Source organism: Lutra lutra, chromosome 11 (genome assembly GCF_902655055.1).
Source record: "Lutra lutra chromosome 11, mLutLut1.2, whole genome shotgun sequence".
NCBI lineage: Eukaryota > Metazoa > Chordata > Mammalia > Carnivora > Mustelidae > Lutra > Lutra lutra.
In genome coordinates this window covers 3,971,158-3,987,570 of record NC_062288.1, presented here as the reverse complement: position 1 = coordinate 3,987,570, position 16,413 = coordinate 3,971,158, and the positions used below count along the sequence as shown (strand labels likewise).

The 16,413-nt window shown below is 45.6% G+C and overlaps 1 long non-coding RNA gene across 1 annotated transcript; it reads left to right on the top strand.

Annotated features, from left to right (window-relative positions):
- The first annotated feature begins 3,291 nt into the window (after positions 1 to 3,291).
- LOC125081438 (uncharacterized) lies at positions 3,292 to 11,498 on the top strand. The gene is made up of 3 exons (XR_007121685.1): positions 3,292 to 3,419; positions 9,583 to 10,026; positions 11,242 to 11,498. It is a non-coding gene; the product is annotated as an uncharacterized LOC125081438 (long non-coding RNA).
- The last annotated feature ends 4,915 nt before the right edge of the window (positions 11,499 to 16,413 follow it).

Here is a 16,413-nt window from a genome sequence, read left to right as displayed (position 1 = left end):
TCTGTGTGTACTGGCGTGAAGTTCACTGCACGCATTTGGGTTTGGAACATTCGTTACTTTTAAAGAGTTAATGACTGGGGCGCTCGGGCAGCACAGTTGGGTAAGCGTCTGCCGTCGGCTCAGGTCATGATCCCCGGGGTCCTGGGATCGAGTCCCATATCCGAGTCTTTGCTCAGCGAGGACCCTGCTTCTCCTTCAGCCTGCTGCTCCCCATTTGTGCTTTCTCTCCCTGACAAATAAATAAATAAAACCTTTAAAGAACATAAAGGATTAATGATTTAAGGCTTAGTTGAGTTCAATTAGGTAATGGCTTCCGTCCTTACTCATTGCTGTTTCCCTTTCTTGCAGACACATAAGATTCTCCCAAAACAGAAGAATAAATTCGATCTTCAGTACGTATGATCAAAGCTATCACCGTTTATGTGATTGCCCTGCAGAAGCTGGCTGGAACCCCAGACACACAAGTTTATTTGAATGTAAAGACCAGTCATAGCACACACACATACACACACACATACATCATGAGAGTATGAACATGTTTTGCTTGTTGTTGTTTGTTTTTCTTTTTCACCCTGGAAATCAAATGGCGATTTCTTGCAGAACAAAAAATACACGCACTTGCCACGTGACTCAACAATTGTCATCTTGGGTCTTCAGCCCAATAAAATGAAAACCGGTGTTCATACAAATTCTCGTAAGCAAAGGTTCACAGGAGGTTTCATCATAACAGGCAGAAACCTGAAAGTGACCCAGATGTCCTTCCATGGGAGAGCGGGTGACGCTCTGCTCTGTGATTCGAAAGGACAAGCCGGTGATCCCAGCAATGCCTTGGATGGATCTCAAAAGTCTTGTTCTGAGAGAGGAGTCCATGTCAAAAGGACACATACTGCACAATCCCATTTATTTTTTTAAGATTTTATTTATATATCTGAGAGAGAACAAGAATGAGAGCAAGACAGAAAAAGAGAGAGAGAGAGCACAAGCAGGGGGAGGGCCAAAGGGAGAGGGAGAAGCAGACACCGCCCACCCCATACCGGCTGAGCAGGGAGTCTGATGCAGGACTCGATCCCAGGACTCAATCCCAGCACCCCTGAATCATGGCCTGAGTTTAAGGCAAATACTTAACCGACTAAGCCACCCAGGGACCCTTGCGTAATCCCATTTGCACAACACTCTTAAATGATAAAGTCTTTGAGAGGGAGAAGTGACCAGTGGCTGTCAAGGCTGGGGGATGGGGTAACCAGGGACTGTGCATGTGGTTATAAATGAACAGCCTGAACCCTGTGGTGGTGGTGGTAGCATGGCTCCTTATGTGGGGGGTTTCACAGACCCACATATGTGTTATGACCATACAGAACCACATACACACGGGAACCATGCAACCAGTCACGTCCCAATAAGCCCAGGGAACTGCCCATGTTGGTCACTCACACACAGAGACGTTCTCAGCAGGTGCAAAACTGGTTTATGAGAGCTGCAAGGAGCAGAGTGACCTTGGGATTTCCCAGTCCTGGGATGGGGCAGGGGACAGAGGTTACACACCCCGCAGGGAGCCCAGGGCTTCCCCTTCACTTGGCCTGAATCTCCAGCCGAAGCAGACACAGTACAGATGGGCCCAAATGTCCCAGATGGGCCAGGTGTCTGATTCCGGTTCTTCTATTGGAATTCACATCCTCACAGTCAGAACCCACCAAGCCAGCATTCTGCAGACCGCTGCTCTTCGCGGTGTGTGATCCAAGTTTTGTGGGTTTCAGTCTTTTCCATTATCTCTCAGGGAAGGAGCTCATTATTGGTTCTCCCCTCCCTTGTGACTTCAAAGAGGGCCAAGGGATCGCTTGAATCACTCAGTGTTTTTTCTAGGATCTAAAGACAGAATTTAACTCAAGAAGCCGATAGAAATAAAAGAAAAAGAAAGAGAAAAAGAAAGAGTAGAAGAAAGAGCAGAAGTAAAAGGAAGGAAGGAAGGAAGGAAGGAAGGAAGGAAGGAAGGAAGGAAGGAAGGAGAAAAGAGAACAGAAGTAAAAGGAAGGAAGGGAAGAAGGAAGGAAGGGGCTAGTGTTTTCCTTGTGGCAGGTGAGTTTCTGTGATTCTTGGCCCCACAGTCACCACAAAGCTCACACAGTGCCTCACACGTGGCTTGACCTCCACCATCTGGCTGGCTCAGAAAGTCTGTGACACGTGCTGGGAAGTAGCCAGCACACCAAAGATGTTTGAGGAATCATTGTCCAAATAGAAACTTTTACTTTCTTCCCATGGCTCATGCCTGCCGCTTTTCAGTGTGTTAAGATTGCTAAGTTAATAGCATTCACAGTTACAAAATAATAGAGAAAAAAATAAGCCTCTATACATTATAGCAGTCAGAACACCACAGAGATGCTTTTTTGCTGATAGTTGAAAAAGTTAGCTAAGTGCCATCAAGTGTGTGTCCTAAAGGAAAAGTCATATCACTCTACTTCTCAAATATTCTGAAACGACGGCCTCTAAGTCTTAGTCTTGCTGCTTCGCTTGCGACCGATCGCAGAACCCTCTGTCGGTTAGGTCACTGCGCTCTCGGGGAGTACCAAGGACAGGGTAGACGTAAAAGGGCATGCTGAGGGAATAGAAAATATATCAATTTGCTTTGAAGAGAAATACCCACGTACTTTGTGAGCAAATCCTGGGACGACCAGACTGCTGTGTAGAGCAGGGTGGTCCTTGCCAGGTTTCTGCGTAGGGAATCACGCGGGTTCCTGACTCGAAGTTAAGGAGGACTCCCCCGCCCCCACCCCGCCCCGCCATGGAAGCTAAGGGTGGGCTGCTCACACAGTGCCAGGTCCCTAACTACCCACTTTCTTCCACGGTGACATGCTGTGTGTGTGTGTGTGTGTGTGTGTGTGTGTGTGTGTGTGTGTGTGTCCCACCGGTTTTGGTGAGCGATTAAATCACACATTCTACTGCAACTGACGCAGGAGGAGACCCCCTCGCTCCTGCTAAGGTAGCCAGATGCTGCGGGTGAAGAGGGCTCCTCCCTCAGCCAGACGGACTCTCACAGAACAGGAGCCCCAAACAGCAAAGCTGAAGCAGGTGCCCGTGTCACACTTTGTACGAAGATCTGAGAACACGCTGAAAGACCAGGTAAACCGCGCGGCGGTACTCCGGGCTCGCCCACCAGCGGGAGAACCGCACCAGCTCCTCCCGCGGGTCGCGTGTCCAGCCAACAGACGCTGCCACCCACGCTGCTGGGAGGAAGGGTCTGGGTCTCGCAGGCGGCTGCCCCACAGACCCTGAGCGGACTGTCTGCGCCCCTGCTCGCCGCGGACTCCGTGCCGTCCAGACCCCTCCTCACTCGGGACGAAAGCGAACGCAAAAGCAGGTCGGCTGTTCTAAAGGAGACGGGGCTAAACTCGGAAGGTACAGAAGAGCGTGTCCTGGGGAGTCGGGTATTAGTGGTCGTAAGAAATTGTACACGGAGTAGGACTCAGGAGAACTTCCCTGGGGGCCCGGCGTTGCAGAGACCGTGTGATGAAGAGCCCGGTGCGCAACGGGCGATGTTTAGCAGAGCAAAGACAGAGGGCGGACCCGCTGCCCTCTCAGATGGGGTTAACGCTAATGGTTTTTGCAATGCTGCAGAATCCGGGCTCTCTGGATCGTCTCTAGTAAATGCAACGGCTCGTAGCAGCCCTTGTCCCCCAGCATGCATGGGACGTCAGCACTTGCCCTTCGCTGCGTCCTCTTTATGTGATTCTAGAAAGCCTGACGCCTGTAGAGCCCCTGGTGCACGTCATGCTTTGCTAACTCAGCTTCCCTCTCTGGACGGTGATCGCCTCTCCTCTGTCTGCTCTCCCGCCTCTCCCCTTCTCTCAGTTCCAGGCCTGGCTTAGTTGCCGCTTTCACAAGATCCTTCTGTGATTTATTCAAGTGGGTAACTTCCATCACTCCACTCTGCTCGGCGGTGGCTCCCAGCGTGTTACACTACCCAGAAAAGTACATTTTGCTTCGTAATGTAGTGATTTGCACCCTTCTTACTTTATTTACTAGCGTCACTTTATATCAAGAATTTGCTCACATTCCTGTGAAATTTCCTTCCTGTCTTTGAATAAACCTGATCATACATCAACGAACATAGCAATAATGTATTTGTTTTATATAGAATATCTTAGGATAGGGTGTCTGGGTTCAGTCTGTGAAGGGTCTGCCTTCGGCTCAAGTCATGATCCCAGGGTCCTGGGATCGAGTGCTGCTTCTGGCTCCCAGCTCAGCAGGGAGTCTGCTTTTCCCTCTCTCTCTCTGTCATGAATAAATAGGTAAAATCTTAAAAAATATATATTTCTTAGGATAAGACATGCAAAACTGAATTAGGGGAAGTTGAAAATAGAGGTCCAAAAATCTCAATGTCATGCGTGAAATTGTGCTCAAGTCCTAACTACCACCTCTTTTTTCCTTATTTTTCTCCCCAGAAATCTGCATTTGACACACTTGTTTCAACACGCTGTTGATACGTGATGGGGCCCTGAGCTGGATCCTGGTTTTGCTGGGGAACTTCTTTCTCGCAGTTGAAACAAGGGTCCTCCTTGATAAAAGCAACATTTATAAACTTTCTTTCTTATTCTGTCACTGGTATCTCCAAATCAGGAAATGATGGCAATTACAACTTAAAGCAGTCTTAAATCGTTTGACAAAGCATTGTAGTTTCTCTTCCTGTCTACCTACAAAAATAATGGTGTTGAATTTAAATGAATCAAATTTAAAGTTGGTTTCCAGGTGTGTAAGGATTAGCTCTGTTCTATTACACATTAGAAACACCTTATGACCAACATGACTCTTCGTTTTTTTTTTTCAAATATTTCATGATGATTTGCACACAGAGCATTTTAGATTGCTTTAGCATTACAAGCAACCGTAAGAAAGACTGAAATTTACTTCCCTTGCTCATTTTGAGAGAATACAGACAGCAACGCACCCCAGACACTGGGCCAGCTAATGAATTCTCCCCTGCACAGAAGTTAATTTTCCTGCCTGACATCTTTGTATGAGATTGTTACAGTTCTAGAAAATATAATACATAACGTCTTATAAAAAATAAAAGAGAAATGATGTCACAATCGAAACAACCGATTAAGAATCATCCATGGATATTCCAAAAAAACGCGACAAGATCTCAGAGACGGACCCATGTTTGGGCTTTGGTGGAGCAGGCACTGTGTTGCAGAATAAGGCAACATATTTTAATTGACAGCCTCGAGCACAGTTATCCGCTAATAAGTGCTTCCAGGTGTTCAAATTGTTACCAGCTGGGAAGTACGGGATTGATAACACCCCCTATCCTGCCAGGGTGCTGTCTCGGGGCTGTGGCCTGGGGCACCTTTCCTGTGCATCTCACTAGACACAGATGGCTAGGGGCAGGGTAGGTGCTCAGGGGGAAAAGAGACCACCTACCCATTTTATTTTCCTTCCAAGCATCTTTATTAAAAGTAAGTCACAGGCACAGTTATCAATAGGCAAATGCAAAAATAAACGGGCTTTATAAGACAGTACAGACGGTGCTCGATCTGGAATCCCCACTGAACAGAGAAGGGCTGAGCAGGTGCCCCTGTAGCCCCCCCCCCCCCCAAGAGAAGCAGGGCGGGCCTGACACAGAAGGGAGATGCTCTTGCTGCCCGTGATGCAAGGAAGAGAGGCAAAGAAAAGGATGTCACAGAGACTGCCTGCAGACCCTGAGTCACATTACCTCCTGCCAATCTGGGAAGTAAGGGTCACAGGGGAGGGGGTTGGGGGTGCGGCTCTGGGCTCTGGGTAATGCAGCCCTGAGCAGGAGCCAGCAAGGGGGGGCCCAGGGCTGCAAGACAGTCCATCTAACACTCTTGTGCACGGGTGTGCAGGAGGGGCTCCCAGGCTCCCGTGCTGGATTTACTGACCTGCCCGCAATGCTTAGGCTTCTGGGCACCTCTTCCTTCCAGCTGCCTCTTTGCAGGCCCTGGGAGTGGCCCCAGCAATTGCTCACAAGTGTACACATATATTTGCGCAAGTAAGACATTTTAGATGTCCCTCACACTCCTGCAGGAGTTGTAGCATGCTACTGTGGTGGGTCTGGGCATTAGGGGCTCAGCTAAGGAACGCTTACATGGGGATGCAGGAGTCTGGGTTTATTGGTTTGGGGTTTGCCATTACACTCCTGTAGCCTTAGGTCTCTGCTAGTTGAGCTGAAATTGGGGTGTGTTCCAGGACCACCACCCCCAGCACTCTGCAGACTCACCGGGCATGGTGGCTGGAGGTGGGATGGAGGCTGGTGACAGGGCCATTCATTTCCATTGCCTGGCAGCTCACAAGTGTGGTAAAGGATAGGGAACAAGGTTTCCAAAATACAAGTATAGAATTTCTCCCAAGTCTCAGAGGTCATACCCCAGAGAGGTCTGATGGAGACTATTCCTAATTTAACACAATGCTGAAACTTTACACAACTTTGCCAATAAGGAAATTCCAAACTCTCCTTAATATTTTTTTGATCAACCATACTAGAAGAAGACTGAATTATCTACTACTATCTACTACTATCTACTTAAAACAACAGCAGCAAATCTATGCTCCAAATAATTGGAGCATAAAGGTACAAAGAGTAGGGAACACGATGAAGAAAAGTATCAGATGTTTCCAGTAGTTTATTAATGAAAGCAGTACATGGTTTACCGGGATTTGGGGATGCTTACACTATTTGCAAGCTTCTTAAAATTTGTGATTCATTGTGATGTCTTTCCTCATCTAAACTCATGTTTATTTCTTTACCTAAGATCTTTGTGTGTTTAATTTGGTCTCTTCTTCTGAAAAGGGTTATCTGACCTTCATAAGTTCCAGCCCCCACAAAAATGAGATTTTCATCTTGACTTTTCTATGGTTTATGGTGGCAATATGAGGACATTGAAAGTGAATTCCCCCAGCTGTCATTGTGTTTGTTGATGAAGATGTTCAGGGTGGCCATGATCATGAAGACAAGAACAGTGAGGGGACAAATATGCCGGATGGGGAGAATTCTGGGCTTCTGGACCCCATCTGAAGGATGGGTAAAATTTGCAGGAAGTGCCTCGCACAGTAAGAACACTGTTCTCAGCCCGGGTGGCTTAAAGACATGGAGGCAGAAAGTGTGTTTTCACCAGAAATGAAAATTAATCAGACGGGGTTGGCAGCTGGGGGTGTCCTGAGAAGAATGGGCGAATGTGATATGGTAGAAGAAATACCAAGTGTTCAGGGTTGAGGCCAGGTGTCAGAGAGCATTGAACACTCAGGACAGAGGGGGTTTCCTGGGGTTAGCAACGGGACACCTCTTGTCACTGAGGATGTAATGCAATTCTCTCTACATCTGGAATCAAACAACTGTGTCCAGAACAGCTAATTATCCTATTTCTAAAACATTCCCGTGTACCCCTTCCAGAGCACATGTGTACATCCCACAGCAGTCACATCAGTTCAGAACCGAAGGAGAAACAACTCGCTTTTGAAAACATGGGATTAGAAAGAAATCAGATGCACTGAAGAAGATGCTACAGATGTTTCCATAGTGGCCAGTCTGAAAACGGTGGTGGCTGTCACCGACTAGTCTTCAGGCACGTTTGATGAGGGTGAATGAAGCTCTCATTAGGCAGTATTTGTGCACGACAGAAATTAGCATCAGTCTTCTCTTCCCTCCACTTTTTTAGGGTCTGGTCCAAGATTGGTCTCTCTCACCCCCATCTGTTTATTTCCTTTGATGTTCTCTGCAGAAAGTGACAGCCACTTTGGTCTCTCAGCTATCATTTACGCAAATAAAACCTGACGGGGCTTTCATAAAATAATGTCAATAGTATATCAAATTTCTCCCAACATAGTCACACGCAGCTGCAGTAACCACAGGGAACAAAAAGCGCCTTCAACCATAATTTATACAATCATAAATGGAGTGCAATGTTCTCCTTAAAAACAGCCCGGATACCCTAGAAACAGGATGAGAAATCATCAAGTCCTTGTTGTTTACTTCCTTTCCTTCTTTTGAGATCACTGGAAAAGTTCTGTTGCTTTGCTTGTTGGCTTACCTTTCATCCCACCTCCGGTTAAATTGCATTATAAATGTGGTCTGTATTTGTGAAGAAGGGGTCTTGAAACCCATGGCCAGATGGAATAAAGAAGCATTTGGAAACACTAAAAATGAGCTCATTGCTCTGTCAATAAGAAGTTCCGTAAGTTTTGTATTAACGCTTCAAGGTTGAAGAGGACCACCTCTTGGAATCAAGAACATTCAGAAGAACTCGAGACCGAGTCAGAAATGATGACTCCCCGTGTTTGGGAAGGTAAGAAGGAAGTGTGTCGACCCCAGTACAAAGCGAGATTCTTTCCTTTATTCTCTAACCTTTTTCATGAGACTCTGTGAGTCTAGGTTATTTGCTTACCAACATAAGAAGCTCTTCAGACACAGTATGATGGGGAGTTCTATCGGGATGAACACACCACAGCAAAATAGCTCTACCTTCAGGATTCAGAGAACTAGTGCAGGTGATGGGAAGGAGGAGGAGGGGTCCCTGGTCAAGGTCAGTGTGATTGTTGTCTCCACAGCCAAGCGGAGGTCATGCTGGGGTGGCACAGAAGCTAGACACCCATGAAGAAGTCCTAAGCACCCCACAGATGTGATGCGTTTGTGAGAAAGCAACATATCTCTGCAGGTTGACCTCAGGCAGTGGACAGATTTGTAAGAAGAAATACGAAGGTGGAGAATACAGAAAAGCAGATGCAGAAAGATTGAAACCCATTTGGGAATGAGAATAAACTTGATTGTAAGCACAAGAGGCATTTCTGGAATACAAGTCTATGGCCAAAAATTAATTTAGACAATGTTGGCTTGACCAAGTAAAAGCTGTTTTTCTTCTATAAAATGGATTGTCAGAGGCCATGGTTTGCAGTGGGGAGAGGTTGTTTCTCACTTGCACCATCCCAGGGACTGAGATCTTAACTCCTGGCTCACATTGGTTGTTAAGCTCCAGCCTGGGGGTTCCCGGGAGGGCCAGTGAGTGGCTCAGCCCCAGCCAGCTGGTTTCAGAAGAAACAGAGAAAACAGAGAAACAGAGAAAAAAAAAAAAAAAACAGGACAGCAGCCTGAAGGTTCAAGTTCAGGAGAAGATGCATTTCCTACCAATGACTGAAGCTTGCTGCTATGCCTCCTGTTATAGACACTCTTCCTGCCTCTGCACCCCTGCCTGGCCCAAATGGTGATCTGCCCAGGATGATGGCAACAAAGCCCCACCTTGAGTCAAAAAAGAGGGTTCCTGAGGTCCTCTTGTGGACACAAGTTCTAAAAGGAGGATCTATGTCTTTAGAATTCATGCACGTAATTCTTCTCTCTACCTTCCTTTCTCTACCTCCTTTATTACATCCACTAATCCGTATATAACCACTTGTCTTCTGGCTTGTGGGTGCAGTGGGGCAGGCAACATTGGTCACAATAATGTCTGTCACAATATCCCCACCACCACAACCATTCGAAGGGCAATTCCAACAAAAGCGACTCATTCTGCCAGTCTCTGTGTCCTAGAGTATTTGAGGAAAGCCCACTTACCCTTCTTTGCCTTGTGCTTGTCTTCTTAGGACAAAGGATTTCTTCCTGTTCTCAGCTCTACTACAAGCTCTGGACACAGGATGAATTGGGGGCTCTTTTGAAAGCTGTCTTCAGACAAAGGCCATCTTCCAGTTGTCTGCAAGCTCAGACTCTGCTGATCAGGAGGAATCCCTTCATCGTCCTGGATCTTGGGATCTGCTCTTTCTCTTGGATCGAGAATTCAGCCTCCAGAGTCATGGTATTCCTCGTAAGGGTTTATATGAAAATCCTCCCCTTGGCAGTGCCTCCATCTGATGTTGAGTGAAAGGAAGAGACAGGTCAGTCCTGGGATGCAGCACGAAGGGGGACATGGAGCTTGCTGGCCAAAGTGCTGGACAGAATTTTTATGAAGTTCTTCTTACAGACTACTAGACATTTACATCTGGAAGAACAATAGCATTATCTCACTGTTCCGGGAGTACTAATGAACGAAGGTGAGTTCCTGGGCACTAATTTGGATGCTGACTGGAGTGAAGTTTATGACATGTCTTATTTCCTTAACTTCTCCCTTTTTGTGTGATTTACCACCTCTCCAGTGAATGACCTTCTCATCCTCTTTGGCAGGATGGGCACGCTAACTCCCACCACATGTCCATCCATTAAAAGCCTGCAACCTCTGACAACACGCCCTGAACGCTGTCGCCCAAAGAGCTCTCTTTCTAATTGAATCTGAAACATAAATAATAATAATAGCACCATTAATTCTGTGAAATAACCATACGAGGGAATGCATGATAGGAACAAATATCAAAGATTGGGGTTTATTAATATTAGAGCATACACACCGTCCTGCAGAACAAAACCAGTGGGTATTTACAAGAGATTTGTCTGCGACTGTTGTCGTCCAGTTTGGCTTTCATTCTCAGTTCATAGGCTCTAATGGAATGTGTCTGAGAGTCAGTGGTTCAGTGGCCTCCCCTGGACAATGCAGCTGGAACGTGATGCATGGTTCAGGAACTTGGTCTATGTAACACGTCACTCCTCCAGTTTGTCTTCCCCATATCAGTTGGCAAATCCCTTTGAGTAGAAGCACACACACATACACACACCTGCACACACAAGCTCTCTCTGTTTGTTCAAATATTTATTATGAACCTTTTCATGAGAATTAAAAGTGGAAGCTCAAGTGGGCACTGTCTCCAAGCTACAGTACTAGGGAGGTTGAAATCAGCAGTGGTTTCACTGGTACACTGCTATGAACAAGAGCGTACCATCTATAGGTGGTACTTTGATGACTTTGGGACCACAGGCTGCCATTGAGTACAAAGGCACAGAACTGGCATGGGCTGCATGGCCATGACTGGACCCCCAGTGCCACCATGTCTATGTCTGCACTGGCCACAGACCCAACAGGTGGCCTCCCTCTGCTTGAGAGAGCCTGGAGGACAGGACACACTGTCACTTTCATTCTCCATTGTTGGAAATGTACCTAGACCACTAACTCAGACAGGAAAATAGAAACGAAAGTAGTGCCAATGGCAAAATTAACTGGTCAGAGGAAATATTTGAAAACTCAGTATTTCTATAATTTTCCTCCCAAAAAACAATGAGACACAATGTTTACATTTAGGCTTGCCTTGAATGATTAAACTGGACAAGACAGTCATTGGTTTATGATCATAATGACATAACCGGGGTTCCCTCTACAGATCGGGTACAGATACATGCTCACAGCACTCTGGGAGGCTGAGCTTTCTGAACAAACAGGAAGTGCAGGAAACCAGTGTGGCTCCCTCTCCGGGAGAAGCCCAGCTGTCTTCGGCCTCATCTAGGCTTTCAGACGGCAGCAGACAGCACCCCACAGAGGGGACAGGGGACCCAACCCCAGTACTGAGCTCTGGGCTTCGAAGTCTACCGTTGTGGATGTTGACAGGGTTGTGCATGTGCGGACTTACCAAATCCTCACTACAAGCCTTGGAGGTACGTATTGTCGTTAACCCCATTCACAAATGAAAGAACTAGGGCACATAAAAAGTAAGAAAACTGCACTGAGCTCACAAAGCTACTACCCAGTAGAGCCAGGATTCAAACCCAGGCCACTGGATACCAGAGCCCTCATCATTTCCTCACTAGGCTACGTGTCTTCTATCAGCCATTGATGGCAAGATGGCGTCTGCCCACCTGAGGTGAAGCTTCACTTCCTGCCAACGCCCTGTCCTATTCTCAGGCAGGGGGCTCCCCATCCGATGGACCCAAGACCCCAGGCATAAGGCTCTTCTGCGTCCCCCTCTCGGCCACTTCTCTGAGAGGTCACAACTTGGGGGGATGGGGCAGGCCATGGGTTAGTTAACACACAAAGACAGCTATAATTTGATTATGCACAGAAGCCCGTAGTGTGGGATGAGGCAGTTCGTTACCGCTGAAGACTCATGGTGGGAGTTGAAGGCTCATGGTGTTGAAGGCTCACGGTAGGAGTTCACAGGGTCTGGCAAATATGGATTTCCCAAGGCAGGCAGCCTAGGAGGCGGAGGGGTGATCACACTCCCAAGAGCTGAATAATCAGATCTTTTCTCTTCCTCAGGGTTGCTGCATTCTGTAAAGGATCACAGGGCTTACTACAGACTTTTCTCTGGGAGGCAGACCGTGGAGGGGGGCAGGCATGCCAGTGATGGGCATGGGACTGAACCCTCAGGGCCAGCTGCTGTCCAGGATGGGGCAAGGAGCCCATGGGAGTTACCTGTGGTTGCTGAGCAAACCATCCAACACTTAGTGGCTCAAATGACACAGGAGTATGAATTCTCAGTCCAGAAGGGCTCTCTTGAGGGGCTGAGCTCCCTCATCTGGGCTGCTTCTCCACACGGCATCCCAGTGTCTGGTCTCTGCTAGCATTGCATCTGCTGATGTCCCCTCAGTCATCCCAAGCCCCAAGCCAAACCTCAGACAGGGTTGGGGAGGGCATGACCTGACCATGGAAGGGCCCTTGCACCAAATCATGGACCTTTCATGGCCTTTTTCAAGGACAACTGCACAGAAGCCATCACATGCCTTTGGGCCTGAAGTCCCGATTTCCATACCTGGAACCTATTGGTCATATGTCCAGCAGCTCAGGCTGCCCTCCCTGGGATGACTCAGGCTGGTCTCCTACTCCCCAGTGTTAGAGCTGGCTTTTCTCATCCTCACTCCAGCTACAGACATCTTATAATACAGTTTCCCTGTACCTCTTTTGCCTGGATTATATAAAGTTAGCTCACATCCTACAACAGCAAGAGAAGAAATACAGGATCAAAGTAAGTTTGATTAGTTTTGGCAGGCTTTTTCATTTTATGGGGGCCCCTGAAGGTGTCTGGGTCACATCTCCCGCTAGAAAATGTCTTCATCCCTGAAGATTTCCGATAGGCTGACATCACAATCCCCACTTGCCTGTGCAGTCCTGACAGTCTGGGCCACCAGAGAAGGAAGGGGAGGGGCAACGAGACCATCCAGGGCTCAGACAGATGTCTCCACAGAGACACCTTCCACACATTCCCTTTCCTCTTGGGATGCAAAAGCATCAGGAACACACCTTGCTTTTGTCTTAGTCGGACCTGTGTCTCTGGGCAAGTGCCTGTCAGTGTCTCTCACAGATAGTACATAGGTTTCCTTTCACACCATTGATTCATTTTATTCCTGTCAAAACATCCTCAAATATTCTAAATATTTGAAATACCCCTGATTACATTTTTCAATTCTTGCTACAATTTCTAAATATTCTGATAATCTATCTATACATATATTTTTTTTTTTCTGATCAATCTTGCAAGTACTTCAGACCTGCAAACCACACAGTGAAGATAAATCTAACTGTTCAGAGAAGGACATTCTCTTAGGTGGATGAGCCACCGGACCATATGACTCAAGGTTACTGAACACATACCTTGCACACATCCATGCCAGTATACTATTACTGAGATTTCAGTGGTTTTTCTTTTCTGGAAACAGTGGGAACACAGACTCATCTAAAATAGTAAAGGAAGACAGAAAGCCTCCTCAAGAACAATATTTTATTTACAAATGTACATTTTCGTGTTCAAGGGATTCACAAATATTCCTACTACAAATGATTCAAGGAACAGCAAATGTGTGAAATGGCATTTCCAACCCTCCATCCCCCTCCCTAGCCTGACCACACTTACCTGTATGCAGGTTGCTCATACTGCACAGATGGGCGGTGCCATCCCCTTCTTAGGCAAGTCCACACACAATGCATATATGTACATTTTAATTTTTATCTGTTATATCTATCATTGTTATTTTCATTCTAACAACCATATTAAAGTTGTTCCTTCATCATTTTTGCAAGTGCTACATTTTGACACATCCAAACAATGTTGCCATTCTTCATTCCACAAATCCTTGGATTGCATTCTTCTGTATCTCATGAATCCTGTATTGTTTAAAGTTAGCAAATACTCCAGGGGGAAAACAATGCCAATTTGGACTCCTCCGAGTTTCCCTTCTCTCTCAGTTCGTTGCCCTGAAAATCTTTGAGGCCATGGTAGTTCTGTGATCCTTTCAAAAATATTTATTTTTAATATATCTGGTCTAGATGTATACTTGTTGTCAGTAGAAGGCTGATACAAAGCAACCAATCAGTCCTTGCCGGAGGGAGACATTTTACACAGTTTTTAAGCATAAACAAAGGAAAAGATACATACCTACAGCTCTTATTGATTCTGTAGGGCTGGGACTGGGGAAGGAGAGTGAAGATTACAGATGGAGAAAGTGAAGAAATACACAAGTGAAAATGTACAACACCAACGTCCTATGTCTAATTTCCCTATTCATATGTGTGTCTCTCTATATTAATAGAAAAATATGACACAAATGAAATAAACATATTTAAGATAAGATTATCATAGCAATTGCTATAAAATCATGGGCATATTTTCCCTAAAATACTTGATAGCTTAATATAGTGTCTGAAATAAATTAACACAAATAAAGATAATTCCCTCTCTCTTTGGAAATGGAGTGGTTAACTATAGAACAGAACTTCCACAGATATGGTAGGAAAAGTCTGAGAAGATAGATCATGAGTCTGAGGCCAGTGGAGGACAGCAGAGGGAATCGGAACAGAACAGCTGATGCTCCAGAGAGGAACGGGTCTCCAGGGATGAAATCCTTGCTGGGGAGAGAGCACAGGGGCTTTGGCTGATTTGGAGCAACAGACAGGAGGCTGAACGCTGCTGCAAGGCACAGAACACAGGGAGACCCAAAGTCCAGAGCAGATTTGGGTGCACATCTAAGGTGGAGGACTGAGCACATGCAGTGACCCTTCCAGGACATTTGTTGACCTGTGGGGCTGCATGGCACAGGGTGATTACTGAAAAACAGAGTATAGGTAGAACTGCTGTGAGATGATTAATGTTCATGACCCACCAAAGCCCACAGTAGACAATAATATATCTTATGATCACTATTTTAGATGCAGAAAAATGTCTGATTGATTCCAGCAATAGCTCAGTATTAAAAATTCTTAGCAAACTAGGTCAGAAGGTAATTTCTTTACTCTGATGAATAGAAGTCATAGTAAATTTACTGCAAAATGTCATATTTGATGGCAAATTGGTGAAAGTTGTCTCTGTGACCATCAGGTATAGCACGGGGACACTCACTGCTACCAGCCATGCTCAGCAGTGCCCTGGAGGGCCTGGCATAGGCGAAGGGAAAGAAGAGCAGAAAAGAAAAATAAAATAATAACTTCTCACAGTTGGCATGACCCAAAGAATATCCGAAAGAGCCCACAAATTACAAACATGCAAATGTTGCAACATGAGTTCAACATGCTGTCAATATGGCAAAATCAATGTATTTCATATACCAGGAATGAACAGAAAATGGAATTTCTAGGGGTGACTGGGTGGCTCAATTGTTGAGAGTCTTACTCTTGATTTTGGCACAGGTCATGATCTCAAGATTGTGAGATCGAGCCCCAGGTTAGGCTCCATACTTAGTGGGAGTCTGCTTGAGATCCTCTCTCTCCCTGTGCCCTTCCTCACTCTCTCTCTCTCCTTCTCTCAAAAGAAATAAATGAATAAAATCTTAAAAAAAAAAAAGAAAACAGATTTTATAAAATAGCACTTAACATAGCTCAGAGAAATATCAAATACGTAGAACTAAATCTAAAGAAAATGTACGGAAAGCCTAGACACCAAAAAGCACAAAACACTATATTAGGAAATTAAAAATAAATAAATAAGTGGCAGGTACACCGAATTCAAGATTTGGTAGTTTTCATTCTGTAAATTATCAATTCTTCCTCCAAATATACTACAAATACAATGCAATTCCAATAAATACCAAGTAGGTATCTTTTTTAATCTAAGGTTTTCAAACATTCTAAAATTTGTATGAAAATGCAAAGTTAAAAATAAAATCTAAGGCAGTCCTATAACAGAAAAAGCAGAAGGAAGAGGATAGGTGAGGGGCAAGAGGTCAAGGAAGAAAACAAGCTAAAGGAGGAATCATACTAGCTGACACCATGAAGCTACAGTTACTAGGAGAGGGCATTCTTGGTGCCAGGGGCCACAGATTCATCCAGAGACACAGCAGAATGCAAAACCCAGACCCAACCACATAGAGTCACCTGACAGCAGCAACACCATGCCCAGCTGTGCTGGGTTAACTGGATATTCATACAGGAAGAGAAAAAAAATGGCCCCTCATTCCTACCTCACACCGCACATGGAACTCAGTCTCGGGTGACGGCATGCCAACATGTAAAAAAAAAAAAAAAAAAAGGAAATTTTTATAATAAAACATTAGAAAACATGTTTATGCCCTTCATGTAGGCAAATATATTTTTTAGACAGTTCACAAAAAACACTGCCACGTCTGAATGT